The sequence below is a fragment of the Pelodiscus sinensis genome, chromosome 5 (genome assembly GCF_049634645.1).
Source record: "Pelodiscus sinensis isolate JC-2024 chromosome 5, ASM4963464v1, whole genome shotgun sequence".
Classification (NCBI taxonomy): domain Eukaryota; kingdom Metazoa; phylum Chordata; order Testudines; family Trionychidae; genus Pelodiscus; species Pelodiscus sinensis.
In genome coordinates, this window is record NC_134715.1 from 62,243,193 (window position 1) to 62,256,157 (window position 12,965).

Genomic DNA, 12,965 nt, shown 5'->3' on the forward strand with positions numbered 1-12,965 from the left:
TAGAATGAATGTGACACTTCAGATATGTGCACCTGCAACTGCTTAAATGACAGCATATTCATTTAAAAAACTGCAGGTACATATAGTAAGAGCACCATGCATTCATATTAAACTTTCATTAGCGTTCAGATAAATATCCTTGTGTATGATTACACATACGTTTCAAATAAACCAAGCTATATTTGGGGCATAACATATTCAGGAAAATGCCAAAGGGCTAATTTAAGTGTGTGAAGTGGCCCAAACTCCCTGTCTACTTCCATATATAAGAAATAAAGTAGTGATATTTTGCAACTTCCAGCAACAGGATGTTATGGGTTTTTTCTAACTTTTCTCTTTGTATTTCATGAACAAAAGAGCAGAATTTATCCCATAATTCATCAGTAAAACCTAGAACTCTCAAGGGAATTGTTTGAACCCTTTTAGGCAATCCACATTCACAAATCCACAGGGTATATAGATGGGTAGAGCTGTTCTTTTGAGGGCTTGGAGACCATTTGCCAATGTCATCCTCGGAACTGAACACTGACTGCTGCAGTTCTCTAAATATACAGATGTAGACTTTTCCCCATAGAGATTAGATTAAGCTCAGCAGCAGATAAGTACACATATTGCACAGAAACAATATCCACAATGAAATCATAGGAACAACCATCTTTGAATGTAGTCCATGCAGGGTTTTTTTGTTTTTGATCTGTGTCTGTGTAAGGCCTGATCTACACCTAATGTTTAGATTGACCTAGCTAACTTGCTCAGGGTGCGAAAGTCACTCTGAGAGAATTAAGCTGGCCAAAGGCCCACTACTGACAATGCTAAGTTGGAAGAATTCCTCTGTCAACCTAGTTACTGCTTTTTTGGGGGTTAAAGGGAGCTGATTTACTATAGCAATGGAAAAACCCTTTGTCACTATAATAAATGTCTTCCGTGCAGCAGTGTAACAGCAACACTATAAGGCAGGTATAGTTTAAGTTTACTAGGTCTTCTGTTTTCAAGAGTGAAAACTAGTACTTGCATAATCATAATATTTCTTGGAAGTCAGCAATTGGAACAAAACTGAGTAGCAGAAAAAAAATTTGAAGTTGCTCTTATTAAAGGTGCTAATGGTTGCCAGCAGGTGAATCTTGGATCTAAAGATAATCAGATCTCATTAGCGCCATTCAGTTTCCCAAACACTTTTCTGGGTCAGAAGAGGGACCAATCAAGTTCCTTTATTAATAAGAACACCTTCAGAAAATGGTCTCAAGCTGGGTCATCCAATTCTTCCAGGGCTCCATGACCAGGAGCTTCTAAATACTTGGGATTCCTGGCCTTGGAACAGTCCACTGTTAGGTGGATCTGGTCCAGAGTTGTTGGCCATGAGTACCTGAGCGTCACAGCAGCTCAGTAGGCAAGTTGATAAGAAATCAGGCAGGTTTCTAATGAAATACTGTTTTTTCCTCTTTTTGGAAGTTTCTCAACACTGATACATTTCCACAAAACATGGTTTTGACAAATCAAATTGTCATTCTCCAACAAAAAAGCTATTTGGTTTGAAAATTCTCAGCCAGCTCCACTGATAAGTTGACTGATGTATTAAAAGTGTATGTGATGGCACACTACAGCTGTATTGTATTGGTCAGCCTCTAGGTGGCACTATTTGTAACATTTTCCCTGAACTGGTAGCAGTTATGGCCACAGGTGCAGAGGGGTGCAAACTTTGGCCAGGAGATTACATCTGATCCATTGAATCCTTCAGTCTGGCCCCCAAGCTTCTGCTGGAGAGTGGTGTCAGAGCAGCCTTTCTGGGAGGAGCCAGCTCAAGTCTTAGGCAGCAAGGTGAGCCCCTTCTGTAACCCCTACCCCACACCTCAACTCCCACAGTACCTGGGCAATGAGGTAGCTGTGCGACCAGTCCCAGTGCTCTGGGCAGTGCATTCAGGGGCAGCGAGGCAGTTGGATAGAAAGTGTGCCAGGCTATAGCCAGGAGCCTGGGGCTGGCCTTCCCTACAATTTCTCTACTCAATGTGGCTCACAGGATGTAACCGCCTTACCACCTCTTATCCTGAAGAAAGAGGGGTAAGGGGGTGCGAGCCCGGCACCCCTAGTCCGACCCACCTTGGTCTTGTTCTGGGATGTCCGGCCCTTTAAACACCAGGCTACCTAGCCCCTCACTGCTGGACACTCCTCGTCGATCATGCTCTCCCACGTGGAAGGGGAGAAAGGGGGGCCCGGGCCTGCCCTCACTCACGGGCCCCAGCCCAGGGCCCTAAGGACTCAGACTGCCTGCTAGTCTGGGTCCGGCTGATGGGGGTGTGCCCCTAAACGTGTCAGCCCACAGGCTTCGTCACCGCTCTGCCTTGGGCTACTTCCTTTCCCCCTTCCGTGCTCCTTACCCGCGGCGTCGGGTTTCAGTGGGGCGACAGCTAGGGGTGCGTTAGCATCTGTCCTGGTGGATCCAACCTCTCCGTCCAGCTGCTCCCCCCTTCTTGTGCTGCCCAGAGGTTTTTAAAGTTACCGCCGTGCCAGGGCACTAGAGTCCACCCCGCCCCCTGCGCCGTTCGCCCCGCTGATTGGCCTCTCCCCTTGTCAGGGCTGGCCTCAGCGCCTCTCCAGCGGTGCCGCTGCGCTCTCCCAGCTGAGCCGCAGCTTGGGAGCAGCCGGCACACAGCCGGTATGTGTTCCGCGGCCCCTCTGCCAGGGCGCACACCCTCTGGGGCTTAGTGCGGGGTCTTGGTGCCCCGTCACACAGGCCAAAAAAGCGTGCCCACTCCTGCACCAGAGCATTAAGGTGTCCCATAGAGAACACATCTCTTGTATCTCATTCCATGATGTAAGCGCTGTACTATATGCATCAAACATAGCTAGAACTAGTCTATTTCCAATTGTAATGGGGCAGTACTCACCTCTCATGAGCATCCCCTCTGGCTGAGTGCCCATACCTGTACTCTCTCAGTTCATCAGACAAAAGCATCTTCGGCAAGTCAGCCCCTTGGCTGAGTCAGACCCTAGTGTGATAAATCAAACATACCCCTTCCAGGGTACATATTTAACAGGGGCACCATCATTGCTGTGCTCTATATTATGTCTGAGTCTGTTCGTTCCCCACTCTGACCCAGAGTGGTGCTTCCAGGGCTTCCCATTCCTAGAGACAGCTTTCTTGCCCTTTGCTCAGGACTTTATCTCCAAGTCCCTTAGTGCCATTCCTCAGTGCTCTATAGCTTTGACAAACTTTAAGAATGGACAGACTGAAATCAGTGTTTTGCAAAATTCCTCATTGCCACTAAACTCCATCAGAAAACTGGAAATATCCAGTATAATTGATGTTAAGCAGAAGCAGACGGATGTTTAAATTCTTTACCTTTGCTAACAGCAATCAAAGATTAATAGGAAAGAGTTATAGCTATGCGTGATGGGGCACACTCTTCCCACACTGAGCAGGAGGGGTTTTAACACACCTCTGAGTGCTGAAAAAGCCACACCCCCATTGCCTTACTGGGTATGTTCAAGCTACACCACTATACAAGGGAACAGCTCGGCTCAGTTGCAGCTGAAGGGAAAGGATGTGTCTTGCTAGCTCCAGGCAAACCACAGTGACTACCCAAACACTGAGGTGCTACCATGCAGGCTGGAGGTCAAACGCTCTCAGAGACCTCACAGGTTCTAGGAGCAAGCAGAAGCAGAAGCAGCCAGATCCAAGATGAAGGAGGGGTGCCGGATATCCATCAGGGAGCTGAGATAACTGTAGCAGGAAGCAGCCCAGGGAAGGTGACGGCTACATGGTGAGTGAGCCAACACCGGGGAGTCAGCAAGTTTCGGACATAGCTTTTCCCCGCTGACTCAGTAGCGAGAGAAAGCCCTCTCCTGCCAGAGGATGTAAATCTTGAGAAGGAACCGTGCTGCCCCATGAGGGGGAATTGCGTTATTGCCGGGGACTACTGAACTGCACTACCCTGTGAATAGGGGCAAATTATAGACTGTGGGCATTGGGTTGCTCTGCCCCACAAGGAGGGGTGAGTTGTTAACTGGAATTAATGACTTGCCCTGTCCTGCAAATAGGGGCAAGTAATTTAACTGTAGCCATTAGGCCACACTACCCCACATGATTTGTGGTGAGATATGGACTCTGACCATTGGGTCACCCTGCTCCAGGAACTAAGGGGTAGGGATATACAGACGTTAGTAGGTGGAGTTAGAGATATGGACTAGGGACCATATGGGGGGAGGGATAGCTCAGTGGTTTGAGCATTGGCCTGCTAAACCTAGGATTGTGAACTCAATCCTTGCAGAGGCCATTTGGGGGGGAAAATGTGTCAGGGATGGTACTTGGTCCTGCTGTGAAGGCAGGGGACTGGACTCAATGACCTTTCAAGGTCCCTTCCAGTTCTAGGAGATAGGCAATCTTCATTTATTATAATTATAGCAAAAGTGGAAAGTACAAGAGTACCAGGAGTGAGATGGGCACCCTTGCCTTGCACTTGGTGTGGGGTCCTCCCCATCTGTGTTACACTATGTTTGATGCATACTTTGTACCTCAGTTAAATGTGTTTTACCAGATAATTCAAGAACCAGACAGAAAATTGTAAATATTTAGACTATAAAATATGAAAATATCAGATCGGCTATTGAGCTTATAGACAAAAGCATCTCACAGCAACTGCAATTAACGGCAGACTTAACCCTTCACACAGCTACCCAAATAACAAAACAGTTAGTGCCGATCACAATGAACTAATGAAGCAGCTAACAAAATTCAGGTTGAAAAACCAGAAACTTGCTTAAAATAAGTAGACACTCATTGTGCCTGCTAAAAGCAATTATGATAAGACCCCTGAGAGACAAGCCCTAGGCAAACTACAAAACCTTGCAAACTAAAAGCACAAGATGTAGAAAATTCATAGCCCAAGAAGTGTGTGTACAGACCAAGGTGCAAGATGTAATAAATGCACAAAATCTGGACATTTCGCAGCTGTTTAGTACACTAAGACATTCATGGAATGGACTACTACAGATGGTTAAGAAAATCCTACATCAATAAGATCTATGATTCTTCTGAGCTACAAATCAACACTGATAGCAATTCCTGGATATAACTTACAACAGTTCCTGATGGAAAAAGAAAAAAAAATTATCTCCAAAGTAGCCAAACATGAAGAGAGTAGCCAAATAAGATAAAAGAGCAAAAAGAGCTCAAACAGTTTATAGCAGATGCCACTCCATGAGTGTACATCTACACATCAGGGCTAAAGTCGAATTAAGCTGTGCAGCTTCAGCTACTTCAATTGTGTAGCTTAAGTAGAAATACCTTAAATCAGCTTTTCGAACTGTCTCCACAGCAGGAAGTGGAAGGAAGAACACTTTTCCTTAGACTGCCCTTACTCCTAGGCTGTGTCTACACTGGGCCACTTATTCCGGAAAAATCAGCCGCTTTTCCAGAATAAGCTGCAAGCTGTCTACACTGGCCACTTGAATTTCCAGAAAAGCAATGACGCTGTACTATACAAAATCAGCCGCTATTCCAGAAAAGCTACGCTGCTCCCGCTCGGGCATAAGTCCTTATTCCGGAAAAGCTTTTCCGGAAAAGGGCCAGTGTAGACAGCTTTTCCAGAAAAGCAGAAAAAACGGAAAAAAGCGGTTTGGTCGCCGCGAGACCCCGTAGGAGCCTGGACTTCCTGCTAACCCGAGCTCTTAAAGAGCTCGGAGGCTGCTGGGCGCCCGTGGCAGGAGCCTGCCAGAGACCCTGCTACTTCAGCTCTGCCACGTGCCGCTGTGCTGCCCAACAGCCACCTCTCAGCCCAGCATGGCAGCTCCGGGTGGTAAGCCACCTGCACCTGCAGGGAGGAAATGCCGGGCCCCATCCTGGACCCCAAGGGAGCTGGAGACCCTCCTGGAATGTGGACCTTTACAGGTGGCTGGCACAGAACCTGGCGCAGCAGGGACACCCCGGCTGCAACTGCGAGCAGGTGCGCTCGAAGGTTAAAGAGCTGCGGCTGGGGTACGTGCGGGCCAGAGGGTAGGGGGGCAGGACCCAATGCCTGCCCCTATTATGACCGGCTGAATTCTTTTCTGGGCCAGCCAGCACCGCAAGCCCCAGCTGTCCCCGTGGACACCTGCCAGCACCCCCCCCATCAACCGTCCCACCGAGCCAGGGGAGGGAAAGGACAGCGCCAGCTCGTCCGGTGGTGAGGAGGCCAGTATAGCCACTGCCCAGCAGGCCCCCTCCAGCAGCTCCTCTGAAGCTGAGGCCGGGGAGGAACCCACTGGTGAGTTTGTGCAGTTTGCACTCCCAAAGGGCGGGGGGGTGAAGGGCGGGGGGGCGCCAGGTGCCCGGAGGGAGGAGGGGGAGAGCATGTCACTCAGGCCACGTGAGCTGCACAGCATGAGGCAGCAAGCAGCATGTGCAACCACGTGCAGCCTGGTGACCAAGCGGCACGTGGCCGCGGCAGGCAGCTGCAGGGCATGCCTGGGATCGCGCTGCTCACACACATTCGGCAGGACCAGGGGAAAGGGTGGATGCCGGCTGGAACCGGCCAGGGCCCCAGGGACTCAGCCCAGAGCCCGCAGCTCCGCCAAGAGTGCAGCACGGAGAACGGCACACTGTCCCATGCCTCGCTGTGAGGCACAGCCAGCTGCTCCTGGGATAAGCGCAGCATCACAATCCTGTGACCGTGGACCCCCACCAAGCCCCTCACCTGCTCCCAGTGCCTTGGCTGCCTCCCCGAGAGAAGTCCCCACTGTGGCAACACATGTCCCTGGGCTACTGGGCTTGCGGGAGGGAGAAGAGCCCCTGAGTTTTGCTGCAAGGATGGAACATTCCCCCCACCCAGTCACTCTTCTGGTTCTGTCGAGGAGATATCCCACACGAGGGGATCTGAGAGCCCAGACTGCCTCTGCCAGATGTGCTCCCAGGCACTGCGCGGGGATGCATCTTGCTCCCTGTCAAACACCAGTGATTAGCCCAAAGCTTTTCACAGTCTCCACCGGCAGGGAGTTCCACAGGTGAACGCAGCACAAGCACCCTCCTGCCCTCCATGGGGCCAGGAGACAGACCGGTGCTTACAATACTGGAGGGAGGACCCTACTCCAGGGGCTGTCCTCCTTGCAAACATACAACACGGGGGCAGGAGGGGAACCGAGTAGGCCCAAGCCACACAACTGTGGGGTCACCTGGGCTCAGGGGTGGAGGACATGCGGTGTGGGGACAGTGGACGGCCTGCCTGACTGACCCGTCCTTTCTTCTCTTCCCTGCAGCGGGACTGAACACAAGACGCTCGACTCCAGCAGCAGCGGCACCCCCAGCTGGCCAACCCCGGAGGCACAGGCTCCGACAGAGGGACCAGCTGCTTCGCGGGCACGTCAACGCTGTGGAGGCAATCCAGGCCTCCATCGCTGAGCAGGTGCAGGGGGACCTGCAGTGGCGGCAGGAGGGCTGGGCTGCCTTCCTCGACGAGTGCCGAGGGATGAGCGCCACTATGGACATGCTGACGGCACATGTTGTGCATGCCATTCATTATGGCATGGGTGGAGCCCAGGCCCCCGCCATCCCTCCCGTAGCACAGCCCATGGCCCCTCCTATCCCTGCTCCTGCTCCTGCCCCTGCCCACCTCCCCGGCCACCTCCTCATGCAGCCTGCCCCGACGCGGTCTGCCCAGCGTGGGCTGGCCGGCCCCCGGAGGAGCACTCGCAGGGGCCACCCGTCCCAGTAACTGCCCGCCCTCCCTGTCCCAGTTGAAGGTCTCCCCCCCCTCCTTGTAAATAAACAGTTCTCCATTTTGCTGTTCATTCCTGAGTTGGTAATTGTGTAACTCTAGTTAGTATAAGAAGTGATGTGAGATGCCAAGTAGCCACTTAACTTTAACATGGTTGCAAACTGTGGACAACAAAATCTGTACTCTATCACTGGGGGGGCCCTTCTTAAGTGGTCAGTGGTGCATAAATAAATACTGAGACTTCCGTAAAATGTAAACCACAAACTATATTTACATAGCTAACAAACTAGCAAGAACGGTTACAAGATGCACACTACAGAGTATTAAACATAGTCTAGGCACAGGGAGGACAATTGGGTAGTGTTGCTGGCCACCTCAATCCTTTGGTCCTTCCAGGCCTCAGGAGAGGAACAGCCAGGAGATCCCTTGACAGAAGACGACTGGAATCAGGTACGCTGACTTCAGCCTTTCGCACAAACCCCGAATCCTCGTGGCTGTTCTTCGGGACAGGCGATGGTGGCCTAAACCCTAGCCTAAACTAAAAAGAAAAACCCTAACTAAGCCCAACGCACCCAACGAACAGTCACAATGACGGCCGATGTGCTTTGACCCGATGCTTTACAATTGGGGGGGGGGGAAGTAAGGGGAAGGGGTGGGGAAGGGTAGGGGGATGGGCGGGAGTAGTCTGGGGAGACCCAGGCGACCCTACTATGGGGCTTGGGCAAACATGTCCACCAGGGCCTCTCTGATGTGCACCGCATCCTGGAGCGCCTGGTGGACGGCAGCTGTGTCGGGCTGTTCCAAGGTCTGTACCTCAGCTGCCATCCATGCAGGGAGGAAGGCCTCCCCACTGCGCTCCACAATGTTGTGGAGCACGCAGCACACGGCCAGTACCTCCATTGCATTCTGCTCACCCATCTCGAGACGGGTGAGCTAGCAATGGAAGCGGGCTTTTAAACATCCAAAGGCGAACTCCACTGGGTTTCGGGCCCGGTTGAGGTGGTCGTTGAACCAGGCCCGGTTCTGGTCCGGCTGCCCCGTGTAGGGCCGCATTAGCCAGGGCATCAGGGGGTAGGCCGCGACCCCTACAATGCAGATGGGCATAGGCACATCCCCGACAGTCAAGTCCTGCCGGGGGAAGTAGGTGCCCACCTCCAACCTGCGAAAGAGTGCAGTGTTCCGGAGGATGCGGGCGTCGTGTGCCCGGCCAGACCAGCCCCCGTAAATGTCCACGAAGTGGCCCCGGTGGTCCACGAGGGCCTGCAGAACAATGGAGCAGTACCACTTGCGGTTCATGAAATGGCCTGCTCGATGCTCCGGGGCCCGGATGGGGATGTGGGTGGCGTCCAGGGCTCCCCCATGGTTGAGGAACCTGAGGGCAGCAAAGCCGGCCATGGTATCATCCATGTCGCGCAGGTGGATGATTCATTGGAGCAGGACGTCGTTGATGGCGTGGACGACCTGCAGAAGGGTGCAGAGAAACACATCACATACAGCAGGGGTGAGTGTGCGCTCCCTTGGCCCCCCCCCCTTGATTCCCTCTGTCCTCACACACACCCACCCCAGGGTCCCCCTTGCCACATGCCCCCCCCCCCACCGGGCCTGTGCAAGGGAGGGACGGCCCAAACCCCTGGGCGACCCAGCCGGGTGGCTTGGCTGTCCTTGGGCCTGGAGTGCAGCACCCTCCCCCTGTTCCACTCCCCCTGGGACTTACCTCCACAACGATCACTCCGATGGTTGATCTTCCCACCCCGAACTGCTGGGCCACCGAGCGGTAGCTGTCCGGTGTGGCCAGCTTCCAGAGCGCAATGGCGACCCTCTTCTTCATGGGGATGGGTGCCCGCAGCCGGGTGGCGGCTCTGCAGCGCGGGGGTGAGCCAGGTGCACAGCTGCAGGAAGGTCCGCTTTCTCATCCGGATCCCCTGGTGGTCGTCCCATAGTCCGAGGACCACCCGGTCCCACCAGTCAGTGCTGCTCTCCAAACTCCAGACGGGCCTGTCTACGGTCGGGTGCTGATGCCACACGGTTGCCACGGCCTCCCTGGTGAGCGATCTCTGCCTCCTGGTCCATGAACAGCAGGGCACCGGCCTGCAGCATGAGCCGCAGCTACCTGTACAGCCCCAACAGGGGCCCGACCAGGCACATGGCCACCCACGGCTCCATAGCAGACAAAGAGCAAGGCAGACAAAACAAAACTCACTGAAAACCAGTTGGGGGCCAAAGGGTGGTGTCCCCAAAACTCAGAGGGCAACCACCGACCCTGCGAAGGGTGCCAGTCCCTGGCAGAGGCCCCAAGGCACGGGAGCAGGAGACCAACGGCTGTCCGGCGAGACCCCCTTAAGCACGTGTCTGAACGGCGCTCTGGCCCCGCCCCCGGAAAGGTCTGGTGGCCTTTGCCCTCTTCAAAATGGCTCCGGGCTTCTGCTTTTCCGGAAAAGCGTGCCGCCAGTGTAGACGCTCCTTTTCCGGAAAAACTGAAAACGAAATAGTATTCCATTTTAAGCAGTTCCGGAAATTCATGCCAGTGTAGACACAGCCAACATGAAATGAGAGTTACTATGAGTCGAAGTAAGAAGTCCTCCAGCTCAACATTATTTCAAAATAAAGGCTTGTAGTACAGGCACCTGCTATGTCTGATGTGTAAGATGTACCTTAAGAGAATTGCTAGATCTTGTATGTAGTGAACATACCTGTATAAAATTTGATGTAAAAAAATAAATTGAGATTTCCAGCTGTCAAATAAATTTTATGAAATCATCATCCAGATCATATGTGGTTGAGACTGACAGTGGAGAATTAACATAAATTGTAGACATGTTCAATTTGTCATTCAGAACAAGAGGATAACTCAGATTCCAGGCCAGTTAAAGACAGACATTGGAACTAATGAACAGCCAGATGACTGAGCTGATATGTGCTTAGGTCATGTAATTAGAAAACCAATATGATTCAGAGACACTTAGATTGCTATGCTAAGCTTTATAGATAGCATGATAGTGTAAATACTTTAAATGGCAGGAATATAAAACTTAAAGGGGAAAAAAATGGATGGAATGTTACAGTTGTATTGTAGCTAAATCTGGATTAAACCTATATTTCTTTGTAAAGACCATGTGTTACTCGAAATCCATGCCACAATTTTGGAGGTGGCATTAAATACTTATTAAATAAGTATTTATTAAATACTTGCTGTAAAGTTTAGTCAGTGTGGTGCCATGTGTAACATACCTTAATGATACAATTATTTCTGGTTAGGCATTTTTATTTCCTTCTGCCAGAATTGAAACAAATGGACTGACTCTCAGTGCCTGTCTCCTTGAATGGGGGACAAAGAACAAACAAGTAAGTCTTTGTCTTTTGATGCATCACAATGGCTTATTGATTTCAATGAGCCTATTTGTGTGCAGGACCAGTACTTTGCATTTATTATTGCTTCCTTCCTATTTGGTGAATCACACAATTACAAAGATTTACAATAACACTCAATATATAACTTTATACCATGAGCAATAGATGATCTAGGTGAAATCCATATATACAGTATCCTACAAACATTTCATCAAGTCTAAACACTAAATATATTTTTATCAATTTAACATCTATTTTAACAAGGCAAATACGCAAGAAGGGCCAATGGTTTGTTTTCAGCTATACTTTTCTCAGTATTAAGTGAGGCCTAGCGGGTCTACCAGCATCACACCATTCCTCGCTTCCCAGACAATAGAGAGTTTGGCTTTGGAGAGTACTGGTAGTTTGTTATCATATGTGATCAGTGGATAGTGGCATCTTTTCAATATTCAGTTTAGTGCCTGCCAGTTTGTGCAGATGCATAATTTGCCTGATGAGTTCATTACCATCACCGTATTGTTTTCCCAGGCTGTCCTGGTATCTTCACACACTAAGATATGTCTGTTCTGCAGATATGAAAGCTCCTTCAAAAATAAATTAGTGATAAACATACAGGTTCCTCTGCAGCAGTGGTCCTCAACCTTTCGTAGCTGCCGGGCGTCCGGAGGCGGGGCCACTTACGTGCTGCGCTTCCAGGGGCGGGGCCATGCATGCGCCAGGCGCCCAGGGCCGGCACCGCGCATGTGCCACTGCACGTAAGGAACACGAGGGGGGGGGGGAGGAGGCGGACTATTGCCTCCCCTTCTCACTAGTCTTAAATGAAAAACCTGTGTCATTCCATATTTCACACTGCTTGGGGAGCAATAGTTGCACAACACTCCTAGGAGTGCTTTAAGGTTTGAGGCAGCGACAAGCTTTAGAGAACTGCAGCCTTTTCTACCTTGATCCCCACTAAGGTAAAATAACAGTTTTACTTTCCTGATATTGTCTTCTACCTGCATGGCCAGGCCTAAGTACAGCTTGAACTCCTTTCACTGGGTTCCTGTCTGGGCTGGCCTGGAACAAATGCAAGTTAATATAAAAATTACCATGTGATGCTGATCATCAATAAAAATGCAGTTTATGATCAGGAATGATGGAAAAATCTATTGATTAAAATTATATTTTGTTGGGACTGAATTGCTATAGGAAATGTATGACTCTGGCACAGTCAGCAATGCATAAAAGCACACTGTTAAAGAGATAGATGTTATTTTCCTAGGGATGGGGGGGCAGGGGAGCTGGTGGCCAGACTCTTTTCCTAGTTAAACCAGTGTAAAACTGGAGTAGCACTACTAGTTTCTGTAAAGTTACTCTGGATTTTCACCAATTTAAAATGAAATTAGAACCTGGTCTTTAGGAATGTGATTTGGAATGTGCAGGGCATAGGGTTGAAATTTGTACTTGGAGAAGAATAGTTTGTAAGAGTCCCAGTGGCAAAAAAAAAAAAAAAAAAAAAAAAAAAAAAAAAAAATTGTAGAATAAAGATCAGTGCAAGAATAAGAAGCATAAATCCAGTTTTCATAGAAAAACTAATTTAAAAAAAGACAAATAAGAGGAGGGCTGCAGACATTCAGACCTTTGATGAACCTTTATCATTAATTAAAAAATAATTAATAGTCTTGCAGCACCTTAGAAACTAACAAAACATGTAGATGGTATCATGAGCTTTTCTGGGCACAACTGACTTCTTTACCTCAGCTACCCCCTGAAGCTTTTGAACATTATTAATCAGTATTATTTGAATTGGTTTATGTTACAGTAGCACTTACTGACCTTAACGAGGCCCAAGTCACATTATACTAGACACTGTACTGACAAACCACTCCCTTCAACCCTATACATGTACAATAATTGGTACAGGCCTGATTATGATGTCATTTACAATCTGAT

General features: G+C 49.9%; 1 protein-coding gene across 1 annotated transcript in view; it reads left to right on the forward strand.

Moving 5' to 3' along the window:
- The first annotated feature begins 11,720 nt into the window (after positions 1 to 11,720).
- Positions 11,721 to 12,965, forward strand: part of TMA16 (translation machinery associated 16 homolog) — a 156,399-nt gene continuing 155,154 nt past the window's right edge. Inside the window, exon 1 of the mRNA XM_075930157.1 lies at positions 11,721 to 11,727. The gene's annotated coding sequence lies outside the window, so the exon portion shown is untranslated. The remainder of the gene's footprint in view (positions 11,728 to 12,965) is intronic.